The sequence below is a fragment of the Amblyomma americanum genome, chromosome 2 (assembly GCF_052857255.1).
Source record: "Amblyomma americanum isolate KBUSLIRL-KWMA chromosome 2, ASM5285725v1, whole genome shotgun sequence".
In the NCBI taxonomy this organism is placed as follows: Eukaryota; Metazoa; Arthropoda; class Arachnida; order Ixodida; family Ixodidae; genus Amblyomma; species Amblyomma americanum.
In genome coordinates, this window is record NC_135498.1 from 34,038,786 (window position 1) to 34,052,858 (window position 14,073).

The window sequence follows — 14,073 nt, forward strand, 5'->3', positions numbered from 1 at the left end:
CGTGCTACCACTAAAGGCCCTCAAAGCGAGAGTATTACATAGTGGGAGTGCAATGCATTCTGACCTACCGAATTCAATGAACGTTATTAAACAATTCATAGAATACAAGAAGAGAAAGAGCCTTTTAAGACAAACCAAAGGAGTAAGATTAGATGTACAATATCTGAGAAGGCGTATGAAGTGACGTCATTACACATCTACGTCCAGCGAACGCGGACTTTATATTTTTAATGTGTATTTTCGTGGCGATGTCTTGACGCAGACTGCTCTTCTGAATGTCCCTGTCGGCAATGAACGAATCGGCGTCGAGAGACGAGTGACAGGTATCGCGTAGAAATTTGAAAGGATGATCGCGTCTAGGAAGCACGTCGCGGGGGAAGTGAAAGGAACTGTCTTGAAGTGACGGGCGGAAATAAAGCCTCCACGATTGTGTGATAAGTTTTCAAATTAGGCACGTTCTTTTAGAACTGTAACAGTAGTAAAGTTCGAGTAGTATGAGAAGCTAATGGAACAGTATGATTTTAGAAAGGTTGGATATTATTGATAAAATAGGCTTGGACAGGGTCGCTAACGCCTGCTGCACATTCAATTACAGGCGGAATTATAGTGGTGCCAAGATGTTTTTAAACGTTGATGGGTGCTCGTTTGAATTGCGTTTGGGAATACCGAGTGCACAGTTAGTAGACTTTACAGAGGTATTAATAATGCGGTGCGATGTTAGTTCAAATTGAAGATGCACCCTAATATGTAATAACTGTTACTAATATGTAATAGCTAATGTGTAATAACTCTGCTCTACTTGTGAAAAGCGGTATTGTTAGGTATCTAGGCATTGAAATGGAGCCTTCTTTCCTTGGAGTAACAATCTGGATTTTATTTACAAAACGCAGCGAGCCGTTGCTGTACAGATTTATCACATCAAAAGCTGCACAACTATCAGTCTCAGAAGAATTAAATATCAAGAACTTGGGGAATCACAATTACGGTATGACATTACATTATTTGGGTTTTCTTCACAAACGCTAAGAAGAAAATTACCTGCATGATCCATGAATTTGTCCAAGATATGTTGGAAGGTATATTCATAGAAGATAAAGAGAAAGAATACTTATTTCCAATTGCCTTTCCAATTTGAAGATTTCCGTAATAGCGCCTCACGATCTTCAGACTGAAAAGGCAATTAAAAACGAACTACTGAAGATAAGTTGATTAAAAGTGGTCAAAATATTGATCATGTGCATCCCGATACACAGCAGTTGGTCATGCCCAATTCAGCCAAATTCTGCTATATTTCAGACGCTGTCGACCAAATACAATTCAACGAACGAAAAATATGAAGCTATATGATACTAGATAAACATCTATTAAATATTTAGGCCAAATGAGGCTCTCTTGAGTGAAGTAGTTTCCTCATAATTATTCTCTTATGTGGGAAATATCAGCGAAACTACCAATTTCGTCATCTTCACTACTACCTCTTGTGCGGTTGATAATGCAGCTACACTATAGAGGTTGGCATCGATTGACAGAGTGTTCATTAAGATTTCGAATTACGTGTGCATTGCGATGTTTGAATAAGAAAAACGCGCAGAATGCTCGCGCGGACAAAGCCTCAAATGGAGCATTCGCGCTGCCGGATTGGTACTACTGCCTTAAACGACTGGTAAAAACTGAAGGAACTGAGAGACGGGATTTACTTGACAGAAGAGTAACAGCCATATGGCTTACAAAGATGGCCGCATAGGCGCCAACTGAAACAGCAAGATAAACTGTTGAAGAAGCTTAGAGAATGTGATATCTACTGCGGCTGAAATTTCCCACAAAGATGTCTCAAATAAATGCCTAGGCCGCAACCAACATGGCTGCTGCCATGAAAAGGGTAAGAAGTTCTTAGGAATCGAGCCTCGCCGTGTTGCAACTTATCTATATCCTTGATACCAGGTCAAGTTGTAATTCTTGACGCGCTATAGTTACCCGAAGTTATTTGGTACGGTAATGCATTAGCAAATCGAAGGTCATTAATTTTTTGATAATCAAATTTGATCCTGAATTTTTTCGAATTCAACTGCCTGAATACCTCTTTGTAAACACGAGTAAAATTACAATGGCGGAGCTGTATTACCCTGTTGTAAACTAGGAAGCGCAAAATACCGGACGAGGGACGGGGTAAGGGACACAAAGCAACAACAAGTTTACAACATGCATCACCAACTAGCCCGGCAGCTTGCTCTCCTGAACTGTTTTACCCTGCCTGGCACCAATACTGGTTCGTGTAAAAATTTTCCATGTCCAGGACTTCGATCGCGGTGCGCAGTCCTTATGAACAAATTCTAACATATTTGCATGCGCCTCGTCTACGTCCTGATTGCTCAATGCCTGCGTGACTGTTGAGGAAACCATGAAAGGCATGAAAGCAAATTACGGGGTCATTCCATGCCAAACGTACCAGGGCTTGCGCTCGACCCCCTCTGATCTTTTCGATAAAATTTGTGGTTGTTCATTGAACCGTCTAAAGTAATTACCAATTAATAACTTTGGCGAAAAAAAATTCCTGGTCATTTGACAACCCTTCGATTTCTCAGAGAAACGCAAAAGTTGGTCTCGCTAAAAAAATTACAAAAAACAAATAGTTTTACTGTTGCGCTTGAAAACTCTTCAGAGACAATGAATATGCATTGTGGGTTTTAATCGCAAAGACAACAAAATTTCTAGCGCAAAGTTTTTGTGCCGCTTTATGTCGTTATTTTTCCATAAAAAAACGTTTTTCCAATTTTTTTCTATTCTTTCGCGACATTGGCGAGCAACATAACATGTTTCGGCGCTTCTCTATAATATGTACTATCCCATTAAATGACTGAAAATATGGTACAACACAGTATATTTCAGAAAAAAAATGTCGAACCTAAGAAAAGGGTACTGTGCAGCGTTTTCGAGCCTGAATTTCGTATAAATTCGTTATCGAACTCAGTTGATAGCTAGTTGCATTGAAATATTGCTCAGCGTTTTTTATCGGAGCCGTTTTTGTTTAAAGCGGCCAAATCTTTTGTTTAAGTTCGGCGCTGCACCTCATGCAACGGTTGCCCCATACCGCCACTGCACTGCCGAACACGGCCGCGGCGCAGCTCACATCTTTATATTGAGCCAGGATCGAACCCGCTTCTGTACGGTCAGCAACTGAGCACCATAACCGCTCAGCCAACGCGGCGGCTAGTGGAAAGAGAAAAGATTTCATGGCCTATATCTTTCATTTATTTTATTTATTCAATACTGCCAGCCTTGGCAGGCCCAGGCAGGAGGGGCAATGCACCGAGATCCAAGGCAAGGTAACGTTTATCACACAAATTAAAAGAGAAACAAACCAAAAACAACACATGCATGGTTCGAACAAAAAATAGGTAAACTGAACGCAATTTTCTGCCAGAACTGGACATACAACATTCAAAAGTCTTTATAGAAATTGGCAATGCTCTCAGTGCTTAATAGTGCACTCAAAAGAAGCTATCAGTTATCAATAGTATCGGCACCCTATAATATAGTTAACGCCACTGGGCCTGTGTACTATCAAAGACAGATTTTCATCATCGATTTTATCAATCCCGATGGTGTACTTGTGGGGTCATACATTCATGATAAGGCAAGGCGACTGAATGTTGAAGCGGTAGCAACGGATGCTGCAATGAAAACGCGCTGTTCTATAGCCAAGGTCCTTCACATCGTGCCGTGTGCCAGCGGCACACGCACACCATCGCACGTCGTGTCGCGAGGAGTATAGCCTCACGCAATTTCCGTTTAATGTATGGTCTAAATTACGCTTACAGCCGGAGGATAACTGAAATATAGTGGCTCACCTCTATGACGATTTTCAATGGCTTCAGATTGACTTGCTTGCATAGGTTCTTGTGTTGTCCCCATAACCACTGCCGAAGTCACGAAGTATCTGATGCCTTGCGTACAGCGCGCAGCCTACTAAAGCCACCTTGCTCCCGCTATCACAACACCGCTTTTGCGCTGCCTAGCGATCGGCCCATGTAGCAATGGTGACGAGAGAATTTCGTTTCCTTGCGTCATGCGTACCCAACCGCTGCGATTAAGCCGTCGCGACAGTATACCCATGGCGCCGTGGACCGATTTTGATTTTCCAGCCGGCCAACACGCAGCCTTCGTTGACGACACAGAGCCCCCTGGAATTGTTATCTCTTTAATGTTTGCAGCAGCGCGCTTCCCGGACAGCGTATGACTCTCGGAAACCGGCAAAAGCATGCCGAGCAGTGCAGTGGCGGTACGGGGCAACCGTGGCTCAACTGCAAAAACTTTTTCTCGCTTAAAACACAAAAATGTCTCCGATAAAAACACTGAGCGAAATTTCAATGCAACTAGGTATCAACTCAGCTACAATTTATATTTTTACTAGGAACATCTTTGTACGAAAATTATGCCCGAAAACGCCGCACAATACACTTTTTTTAAGATCGACATTTTTTTTTAATGAAATATACTGTGTTGTATCATACTTTCAATTATTTAATGAGATAGTACATATTATAGAGAAGCGGCGAAACATGTGATGTCGCTCGTCAATGTCGCGAAAGAGAGTAAAAAAAATTGCAAAACGGTGTTTTTTGTGGAAAATAATGAAATAAAGCAACACAAAAAATTTTCGCTACATAATTTTTGGTGTGCGAATAGAAAGCACAATTCACATTCATTGTCTCTAAAAACTTTTCAAGCGTCAGGGTAAAAATATATGAATTTTGCAAATTTTTTCTGACAACTTTTGCAGTCCTCTGAGAAATTCGAAAGGCTGTCACATGACCAGGAAATTTTTTTCGCCAAAGTTATTAAGCCTGCTTACTTTAGCCGGTTCACTAAACAGCCACAAATTTTATAGAAAAGATCGGAGGTGGCCGAGCGCGAACTCTGGTAACTTCGGCATGGAATGACCCTACGGCGAACATCGTCCGGAAACTGCGGTGAACCTTAAGACGAACATGAGGGCAAAGATATAGCCGAACATGAAGCAGAACTTATCCGAAACATTCCGAAACTTTCCTTCTGAATGATATCCACAAGAAAAGAACATTATCGAATTATTTTCCCGGAGGGAACCCTCACCAGGCCTACCTAATTGACTCACACGACGCCATCTAAACCAGGCCAGCACGTTTCATCACCTCGCAGTACAAACCTCGGCTCAGTGTTACTGTCATGAAATAATCTTTCGGTCTGAAATCATTAGCGCTTCGCAGAAAGTTTCAATTCTCTGCCTCTTCCACAAACTGTACTTTAATTTTCCAGCACTCCGGGAACACGTTCTGCGCACTCCGGTACGAGCATCTCGCCGCTTATTTAATCCATTTAGCGTACAGCGCTTGCACGGCTACACCAATGCATTCAACAAATCGTTTCTTCATTGTGCGATCGAATTCTGGAATAACCTGCCCGAAAACATTGTCGTTGAGACAAATCCTTCCAGCTACTCATCGACCATGTCAAAGAATAAAACTTTAATATATCCTGTGTCAGCTACGATGCACTGAAAAACAATCAAACACTTAATTGTACAGATTGCATTACTGTAGCGTGTATTTCTGTGTGCTTCTTTTTCACATTTTTTTTGATTGAATACGTTATTTTTTACTGTTTTGCTTTGCCTAGTTTTCTCTATTTTGTTTGCCTTGTCATATGTATGACAGTAGGACAATTTGTATCCCCTTCCCCTTATGCAATGTCCCTTCGGGACCCTTAAGGGTTAATAAATGATTATGATGATGATTATGATGATGTGGCGATAACAGAGGATCTTCGTTTTCCGATGCCTTTATCCGATGATTATTAGCTGTAACAATGGGCCCCGGCCCGATAGCATAAGAGCCTCGTTACAAGCTGCCAAGCAGGGCCACAGATACCATGCAAGTGGAGCCTCCGCGGTGGCTCAGTGGCTGCGGTGCTCCACGGCGGTCGCATTTCGATGGACGCGAAATGCTTGTACTGTGCGGTGTCAGTGCACTTTAAAGAAAACCTCAATTTTTAGGAGCCCTCCACTACGATGTACATGACCGTCTAAGTCGCTTTGGGACGTCAAACCCCACCAACCAGCCACCAAGCATCCAAGTGTATAGGGGGATTTCCCTCTCACCACTTTTCCACCTGCCAGTCATGGCAGGTTGCAGCTGGCTCTTCCGTGTGCCAACATTGGTAGGTGACAGCGTTCCGCCCGCGCCAGCTACTTTCCAGTCCCTCCCTCCTCTGCCCTAGAAGAGGGAAGGAAGAGGAACGGGAAAGTGTTGTTTTCGTTGACTGAACTGCGAGGTTTCTCTGGTTCTCTTGGCAACTGCAAACAATTGATTCTCTTGGCATATACCTTGTAAGCCGTGGATTGTAAACTAATCGGTCAGTTTCTTTAGTTCCTTTTTGTTGTGTTTTTGCGTAGTTTTTAATAACGTTTATCCTGGTGAGTTTCATTACGTTCTTGAGGCGTGTTTTTCACTGCCGAATACGTCAGTAAAATGGACCTGAACTAGCTTCAGCTATGGCCCAACACTTGCGTGTATTTGCTGATTTATTGAAATGAATGAATGAATTTTATGTGCTTCACACCCCCTTTTTGATGAAACAGCATGCTGTTAACATATTCCCACGCTTTCAGCACGCTTGGGATTTGTAGGGATAGATAGCTACATTACGGTAGCTAGTTTAGTTTATGGCGGTTTAACGTCCCAAAGCGACCCAGGCTATGAGAGACGCCGTAGTGAAGGGCTCCGGAAATTTCGACCACTTGAGGTTCTTTAACATGCACTGACATCGCACAGTACACGGGCCTCTAGAATTTCGCCTCCATCGAAATTCAACCGCCGCGACCGGGATCGAACCCGCGTCTTTCGGGCCGGCAGCCGAGCGCCGTAACCGCTCAGCCACCGCGGCGGCTACATTACGGTAGCATTTCGAGCCTTCAGCGTGGCGGCGCCGCCACGCTGTGGCTGCACCGCCACGCTGTCACGTGGCTGGTCACGTGGTGCGGAGAAGCTTTCGGCGGCGCGGCGCCGTGGCTAATCACGTGGTTCGTCACGTGACCAAGTTCCACTCGGCCAGCTGTAGCTATCGCGTCATTTCAGGTTATAACCAAAGCTAAACAACCGCCAATTTTTTTTTTAATGCACAGCCTATGCAGCTGGGAGATTTATCTAGCACAATGTTTCCACCATCCCTCCGCCGATATATCAAATGGATATGTGTATCTGTAGTGGCAGGGCTGCTCTATTTTTAGCGCAGGAATGAAATTCCCAGCACTTTTCTTGTTTTTCTTTCTTGTTTTCTTTCTTTTTCGACATTTAACCTTACAGCTAAATATATTTACCTATATTCAGTAAATATAGATCAAAAGGCACTAATAAAATCCGCCGCTCACTATACGAAACCGACCACACTCGCGAGATGAGGTTTCCGAAACTGGTGAATAACTGTAGACATACACAATCCCCCAGCTTTTCGTATTAAGTTGTCCGTCAACGCTTTGCGTATTCATAGTCGACTTGTGTTAGTTGCTCCACGGTTCCCCAACTTACCGTTCATATTCTCGAAAAATTTAAATTGTTTAAAGTTTGTAGGCATATCCCAAATCACTAGGGTATTCTTTTGGAACACCTCGATAAGCCTACTTTTGGTTATCCCCACAAACCGTCACGTATATATATATATATATATATATATATATATATATATATATATATATATATATATATATATATATATATATATATATATATATATATATATATATATATATATATATATATATATATATGCATCCTTCTGGCGCGTATTGCGCTTCTTTGCTGTTCCAGCTTGTAATGTTCGTAGTAATAGCATTATTTATGGAACCAGCTTTTACATGAAGGTAAGACGCAGGAGGTAAGCAAACTGAGAAACAAAGAAAAAATCCTGCTCAAATTTGAAACGTGCGAAGAGAATAGTAAGGCAATCGAAATATTCAATTTATTCGAAATTACAGTAGCCGCAATTTCAGATAAAAAGACGTAAGTCTTTTTATTTCGATGAACCGGATGAACCAGTTCGAACCTGAACGGAGCTCGTAAACGGAACCACCGGAACGCAGCCGAACCCGGGACTGAATCCGAACCGAACTCCCAAAAAATCCGGTTCGACACCCTGCTCACAGCGTTGGCAACACACCCCACAGAAGCAGGCTATAGAGAGAGCACTCACATTTTCTCTCTTCTCGAAATTTACGAAACTTCAAGCGAAGAAGAAACGAAGGAACTCAGTCTGCGCAGCTTGCGGGAATCAACGACTTTCAGACTGTCGTTCTGACCCGACAGCTCCTCAGCGAAGCCTGAATCTAGCTCCCTCGGCTCCCTTGCGGTGAAAGGCACACCGCCGCCTCACCGTGCAGCTCAGAGGCATCGCATAGATTACGAGTTGATATCAGACTGCCGTCGCGTCGCGTCTGCTTCCTTTATACCTGCGTTGTCTCATATCAAGTTAGTTTGGGTTCCGTTTTTGTATTTGTATAGGCATTTATTATACTTTCACAAAAGGTGGATCACTCTCTTCATCTAAAGAGCGAGCTAAAGTACCGAGGCATGCTTATTTGCAGTTGTCGTTGTTCTTGCGTCCAGCCAAATAAAACCAACGTTTTTGCTTTTTCGTTCAAGCGAAAGAATACGCCCTTCCTTTGGGAAGGATTAATTAAAATGCCCAGAATAAGCTAGAGAAGAAAAGTTGTTTCCAGCAGCTGAGTGAATTCTGAAATTAGTGGCAAGGGAGTCTGCAGCTATACGCGCAGGCGAGGTAAGAAAGGTGCAGGGAAAACTTTCCAGCTGTTTTTTTTCTCTAGACTTTGCGCATGCGTCATCGTAATTCTGTCCTTCTCTGAGTTTTCCTCCGTGTTTTACGCGCAAAATTTATTCGTTTAGAGCGTGGCAGCCTCTCTCCTTAATTCTGCACTTGTGGCGAAATCAAATTTAATTAGCTTAATTAAATTTATGGGCAATCGTCTATTCCCATGCATCATCTCACCTCCGCAAGGAAATTTACTGGAAGTGAAATAATGAATATGTTTTTTTTTCTTTCCAGTGCGAGGGTGGATGGCTTATCAAAACAGAAAACCGGCGTCGCCAAAAAATTACGCCGTTACAAATCGCGTTGGTCGAAACGGTGTGACATCATCAAAGGCGGTAAAATACGAAACGCTAACCAGTAATAGTCAGTACCTGTGCTTATAACTGCAGCAACGACAAAGGAATAGAATATAATTAGATTAGAATAAGGTTAAAAATAAAATAAAACTATAATGGAATTGAAATAGAATTGGGATACAACTGCAGCGTTTTCGTGATACTCGCACGTAAGTTGCTAAGTTCCTTATGTGCACCCGGTAATTTCGGCACATATCCTTAATCGCCGATGAGTTATGAAAGGCAGCGGTTAAAATTGTTTCAGGAACATAAAGTAAAGAAGCGGTTGGTTTACAATGGCAATAAATGGCAAAAAAAATACTGCTTTGTGAATAATAAGGTTACATGGTTATAGGCCCAAATCAGTCAGGCGATACGTGAAAATACTATGATGATTACAGCCCAAATTAAGAGCGTGTTTGAAAAAGAATCACAGCAAAGAGATAACAAAAGTTATCAAGCGAGCACGAAGTGCTGTTCCCACTGTCCCTGTCCGTCTGTCCGTCCGTCCGAAAGAAGCGGGTTCGATCCAGGACGCGGCGGTCGAATTTCGATGGAGGCGAAATTCTAGAGGCCCGTGTGCTGTGCGATATCAGTGCACGTTAAGGAACCCTGGGTGGTCGAAATTTCCGGAGACCTTCACTACGGCGTCCCTCATAGCCTGAGTTGCTTTGGGACGTTAAACCCCCATAAACCATAAACCAATTTGCAGCGAGCTGCTGGGAGTGGTAAAGGAATACGTCTACTTAGGGCAGGTAGTGACAGCTGATCCGGATCATGAGAGGGAGATAACTAGAAGGATAAGAATGGGGTGGAGCGCATATGGCAGGTTCTCGCAGATCATAAGTGGCAGTTTACCAACATCACTCAAGAGAGAAGTGTACAACAGCTGTAAGTCTTACCGGTACTCACCTACGGGGCACAAACGTGGAAGATAACGAAGAGGGTTCAGCTTAAGGACAACGTAGCGAGCCATGAAAGGAAATATGATAGGTGTAACGTTAAGAGACAGGAAGCTGGCAGAGTAGGTGAGGGAACAAACGCGGGTTAATGACACCCTAGTCGAAATCAAGAGGAAGAAATGGGCTTGGGCCCGGCATGTAATGCGAAGGCAGGATAACCGCTTGTCTTTACGGGTAACGGAGTGGATTCCAAGAGAAGGCAAGCGTAGCAGGGGGCGGCAGAAGGTTAGGTGGGCGGATGAGATTAGGAAGTTTGCAGGCATACGGTGGGCGCAGCTGGCAAAGGACCGGGTTAATTGGAGAGACATGGGAGAGGCGTTTGCCCTGCAGTGGGTGTAGTCAGGCTGATGATGATGATGATGATGATGATGATGATGATGATGATGATGATGATGATGATGATGATGATGATGATGATGATGATGATGATGATGATGGTGGTGGTGGTGGTGACGATGATGATGGTGGTGGTGGTGGGGGGGTGATGGTGGTGGTGGTGATATGATGATGATGATGAAACCATAAACTGATACATTCCGCGATATTTTCCCAGAGGAGCACAAGATAGACATAAGTTTGTTTCTCGCGAAGTACAAGGCAGACACGCAGACGCGATACCTATCACATAAACATGCGGATTTGCGATATGGTTGCGGTATAATGGGTAACGTTCGGGAATAGAAAATTATGACTTAATAACCTACCAAAGCTTCCGGAAGTGCAATTTAAGTCTTGGCACTCGTCACGAATTTAACAATATCTGTAAGATATTCTCAAGCATTTGGTCGGCATAATTAGTTCTATAGTACTTCGTAACCGCTCTATTCTTCATTGTGGAGTGAACATGTATGCGGAGATATTTCGACGCAAGCTGGCGATAGTCAGCAACATAGACCCTTTTTTCTAAATTAGCTTGATTATAGTGTCCTGTAGGATATCATAAACGCCTCGGCATTGTCCACTTCCAGGCGCTGTTAGTCACGATCCAATAACGCCGATTGTGACCCGTGGCGTGAACCAGGATTTGAATGTGACGCATGATTCAGACAAAGCGGAGTTGTGCAACTAGCTGAGCGGCACCTGCATGTGCAAACGACGCTGCATGCTCTGGAGAACTGCCGCCGTAATCATACGGCCGCGAGCGGCTTTTTAGCTCATTGTAGGATTCTACAAACCGACTCACACTTCGGTAATGGTAGAGGCAATTTAAGGGTTTCAATGTGAAACTGCATAAACGGTCCGAGCTAAAAAGTCCTGTGAACACTTTTCCGTTCTTATTGACAGCAGAACAAAAAAATTAAGGAAAAAATCGGAGGGGACACTTCAGTTCCGCCTTAAGGGTATAACGCGATAGCTTTAATGGGTTAATGCCTGTATATGCGGAATCGGTCATTATCGACTTCCGCAGATCCCTGGGACCCCACGCACCACTCCTGGCGCCGTGGTGCAACGGTTAAGCGATGCGCCACTGCCCTGCGTTGGCAGGTGCTGCCAACGGTGGGGATTGAGCGACCCAGGTTGTCCTTCCCGAGCGACCTCTCGCTACCAATCATTGTTTAACAGCCACCTGCCATGGTGGTCAGTTTGCTCACAATCCAGTGGACAGGTTTTGACGACGCCACAAGGCCACGTGACCAAGGGGGCCCACCTAGGTTGCTTCTCGGGTGATTTTTTCGCTCACGACACCAAGGACGACGACGGCTTTTCTGCACAACGGGATCATTAATGTATAAGCGTTAATCACTTGTTGACCCGCCGACCGAGCGAGTGACAGCATTAGGACGCGCTAAACTGGTGCACGGCGGGAGAACAGCGCAACCTCCTGCCTACTGCATGCTGTGAGTTCTGCCGCAATACGGACTACTCTGCACGTGCGAAACGTCTAAAATTCAGCGGCCCTTTTATACAGATTTGTACCGTTTAGACAGCCGGTGCGCTTTCATACTTTTATCCGTTTTGAGGTGACGTTTATTTTGGTCTTGTTCCAATCCACTTGAGACCGTTGTCTACAACAAACTATCCGGAATGCTTCACGGCGACGCTTGCCTTGAAGCGACATTGCGAAAGTTAGTCAGAAAAATTCTGTTCGAAAGCACGATTACTCCTACGACCAGTGATTCCATCGGTAAAGAAAGCCCATTGCTGTGGTGCAGCTCTAAAAAGAAGTATACTTCTGGGGTGCATAACTGGTGTAGAAAACATAATGAAGGCCATGCAGCAATAGTGCAAGCCAAGGAAGCAATGACCCATTTGCAGCTTTCTCTTTTTTGACATGAGCTTTAATTTTTTTAGACGGACATGAAGTCTTAACTACTACAGAGTTGTCGTAATACGTTAAATTTTGTAACAGTGAGGATTCGCAAGTTAACATGAGCCCCGAAAAGCAAATTAAAACTTGAGGATTGCCGAGTGGCTTTCTTTATGCTCCCTTTGGGTTTACTGAGTGGTGCCTTTGATTTAACGTCTTTTACAATATAGGAATTTAATAAAGAAACTGGCTTTCTTTCTAGTATATCTCAAAAGCGTTCTCAATGAATGTATGGTATTCAGAAGGAATCAAACAGTTTCACCTATAAGGGACACTGCATTCGATGGGCATTGACAGGTCTCCCAAACTCTCGCGATTTTCTTATACATTTGTTTGAATCCTTGAGTTTTTTAATTCCGCTAGCAAACTACTCTTTTCCAATGGCTACAATATGTCGGAAGTCATGACATGTGGCATTGGTGACAGTAAAAATATCCAGAAACAATTATGACAATAATGTCGACATCGACCGGCGTTCTTGTCGCAAGGGAACGCGGTGATTGCGTCGTAAGGAAATTCTAAAAAAAAAGAAAAAAGAAAGACGTCATGAAAGACGAATCCTTCTGCCGTGTGCTTTGTGAGTGCCATTGTAGCTTAAGATAAACTCTACGTAAAACCTGAAAAACCAAGAAAATGAACGTTAGTTCAGGAGCTCTCCGAATTCCAACACAACAAGTTGTTTCACCTTCGTTTCAGCCGGGGGCTAAAGGTCACGCGTCCGACTCCCAAGCATAAGTTCTGCGGTTTGGTTCCCCGTTGTAGACATGTCTGTCAAGGAAGTAGCAGACATTCATCCAGGATGCGGTAACAGTTGACCCTAGAATCGCTAAGTATATAATAAACGTGTAAACCAATAAATCTTAAAGCTTATAATTATCGCCTTTGCTAATGTGAAGGCGGTGAAGTGCCAGAGAAGCTATCATTGAAGCTTAAATAGCGGGAAACTACTTACTTGTGCAACATCAGACATGAAAGTCTTGCCTCGTTGCGGCTACAACAAAATCTTTTAACGATTCACTCGCTTCAGCATTGGAAATTTATTTATTTATTTATTTCCAAATATCGTTAGCCCTTGCGGGCTGTTACAAGGTGGGAATGGGATAATCAGTCAATACAGCACAGTTCCAGCTGTTTTACAAAGGTTTCAAGTGAATATGTTTTGTCGATTAAGCGTCGGTCCATTCCATTCTATTCCATTCTCTACATGTTATTCCATTCTACACATGTTTTAGGCAGAAACGAAAACTTATACACACCAACTCTCGGCATGTACGGCATAACTGCAAAAAGATGGTTAGTACGCGATGACAATGCAAAGAATGCTCCCAATATTCGCGCATCCGCCATGACTCGCCGAGCGCGCACGGAACAAACTCATTCGTCTCTTCGCTGTGTTTCATTAACGGTCGCAAGGTGGCGCTCGCGCATTTATCTACCACGCAGATGGCCTCAACGTCAGGATGCGTGGCTCTACGAACTAGCAACCAGAAATTAGATTCAGCGCGAATAGGTAGGCAACCACAAAGCAAAGGAACCTTTCCACCCTATCCCCTCTGTTCCCAAACCCACCCCCTTCAATATTAACTACAAAATCAAGAAAAATCGGGCG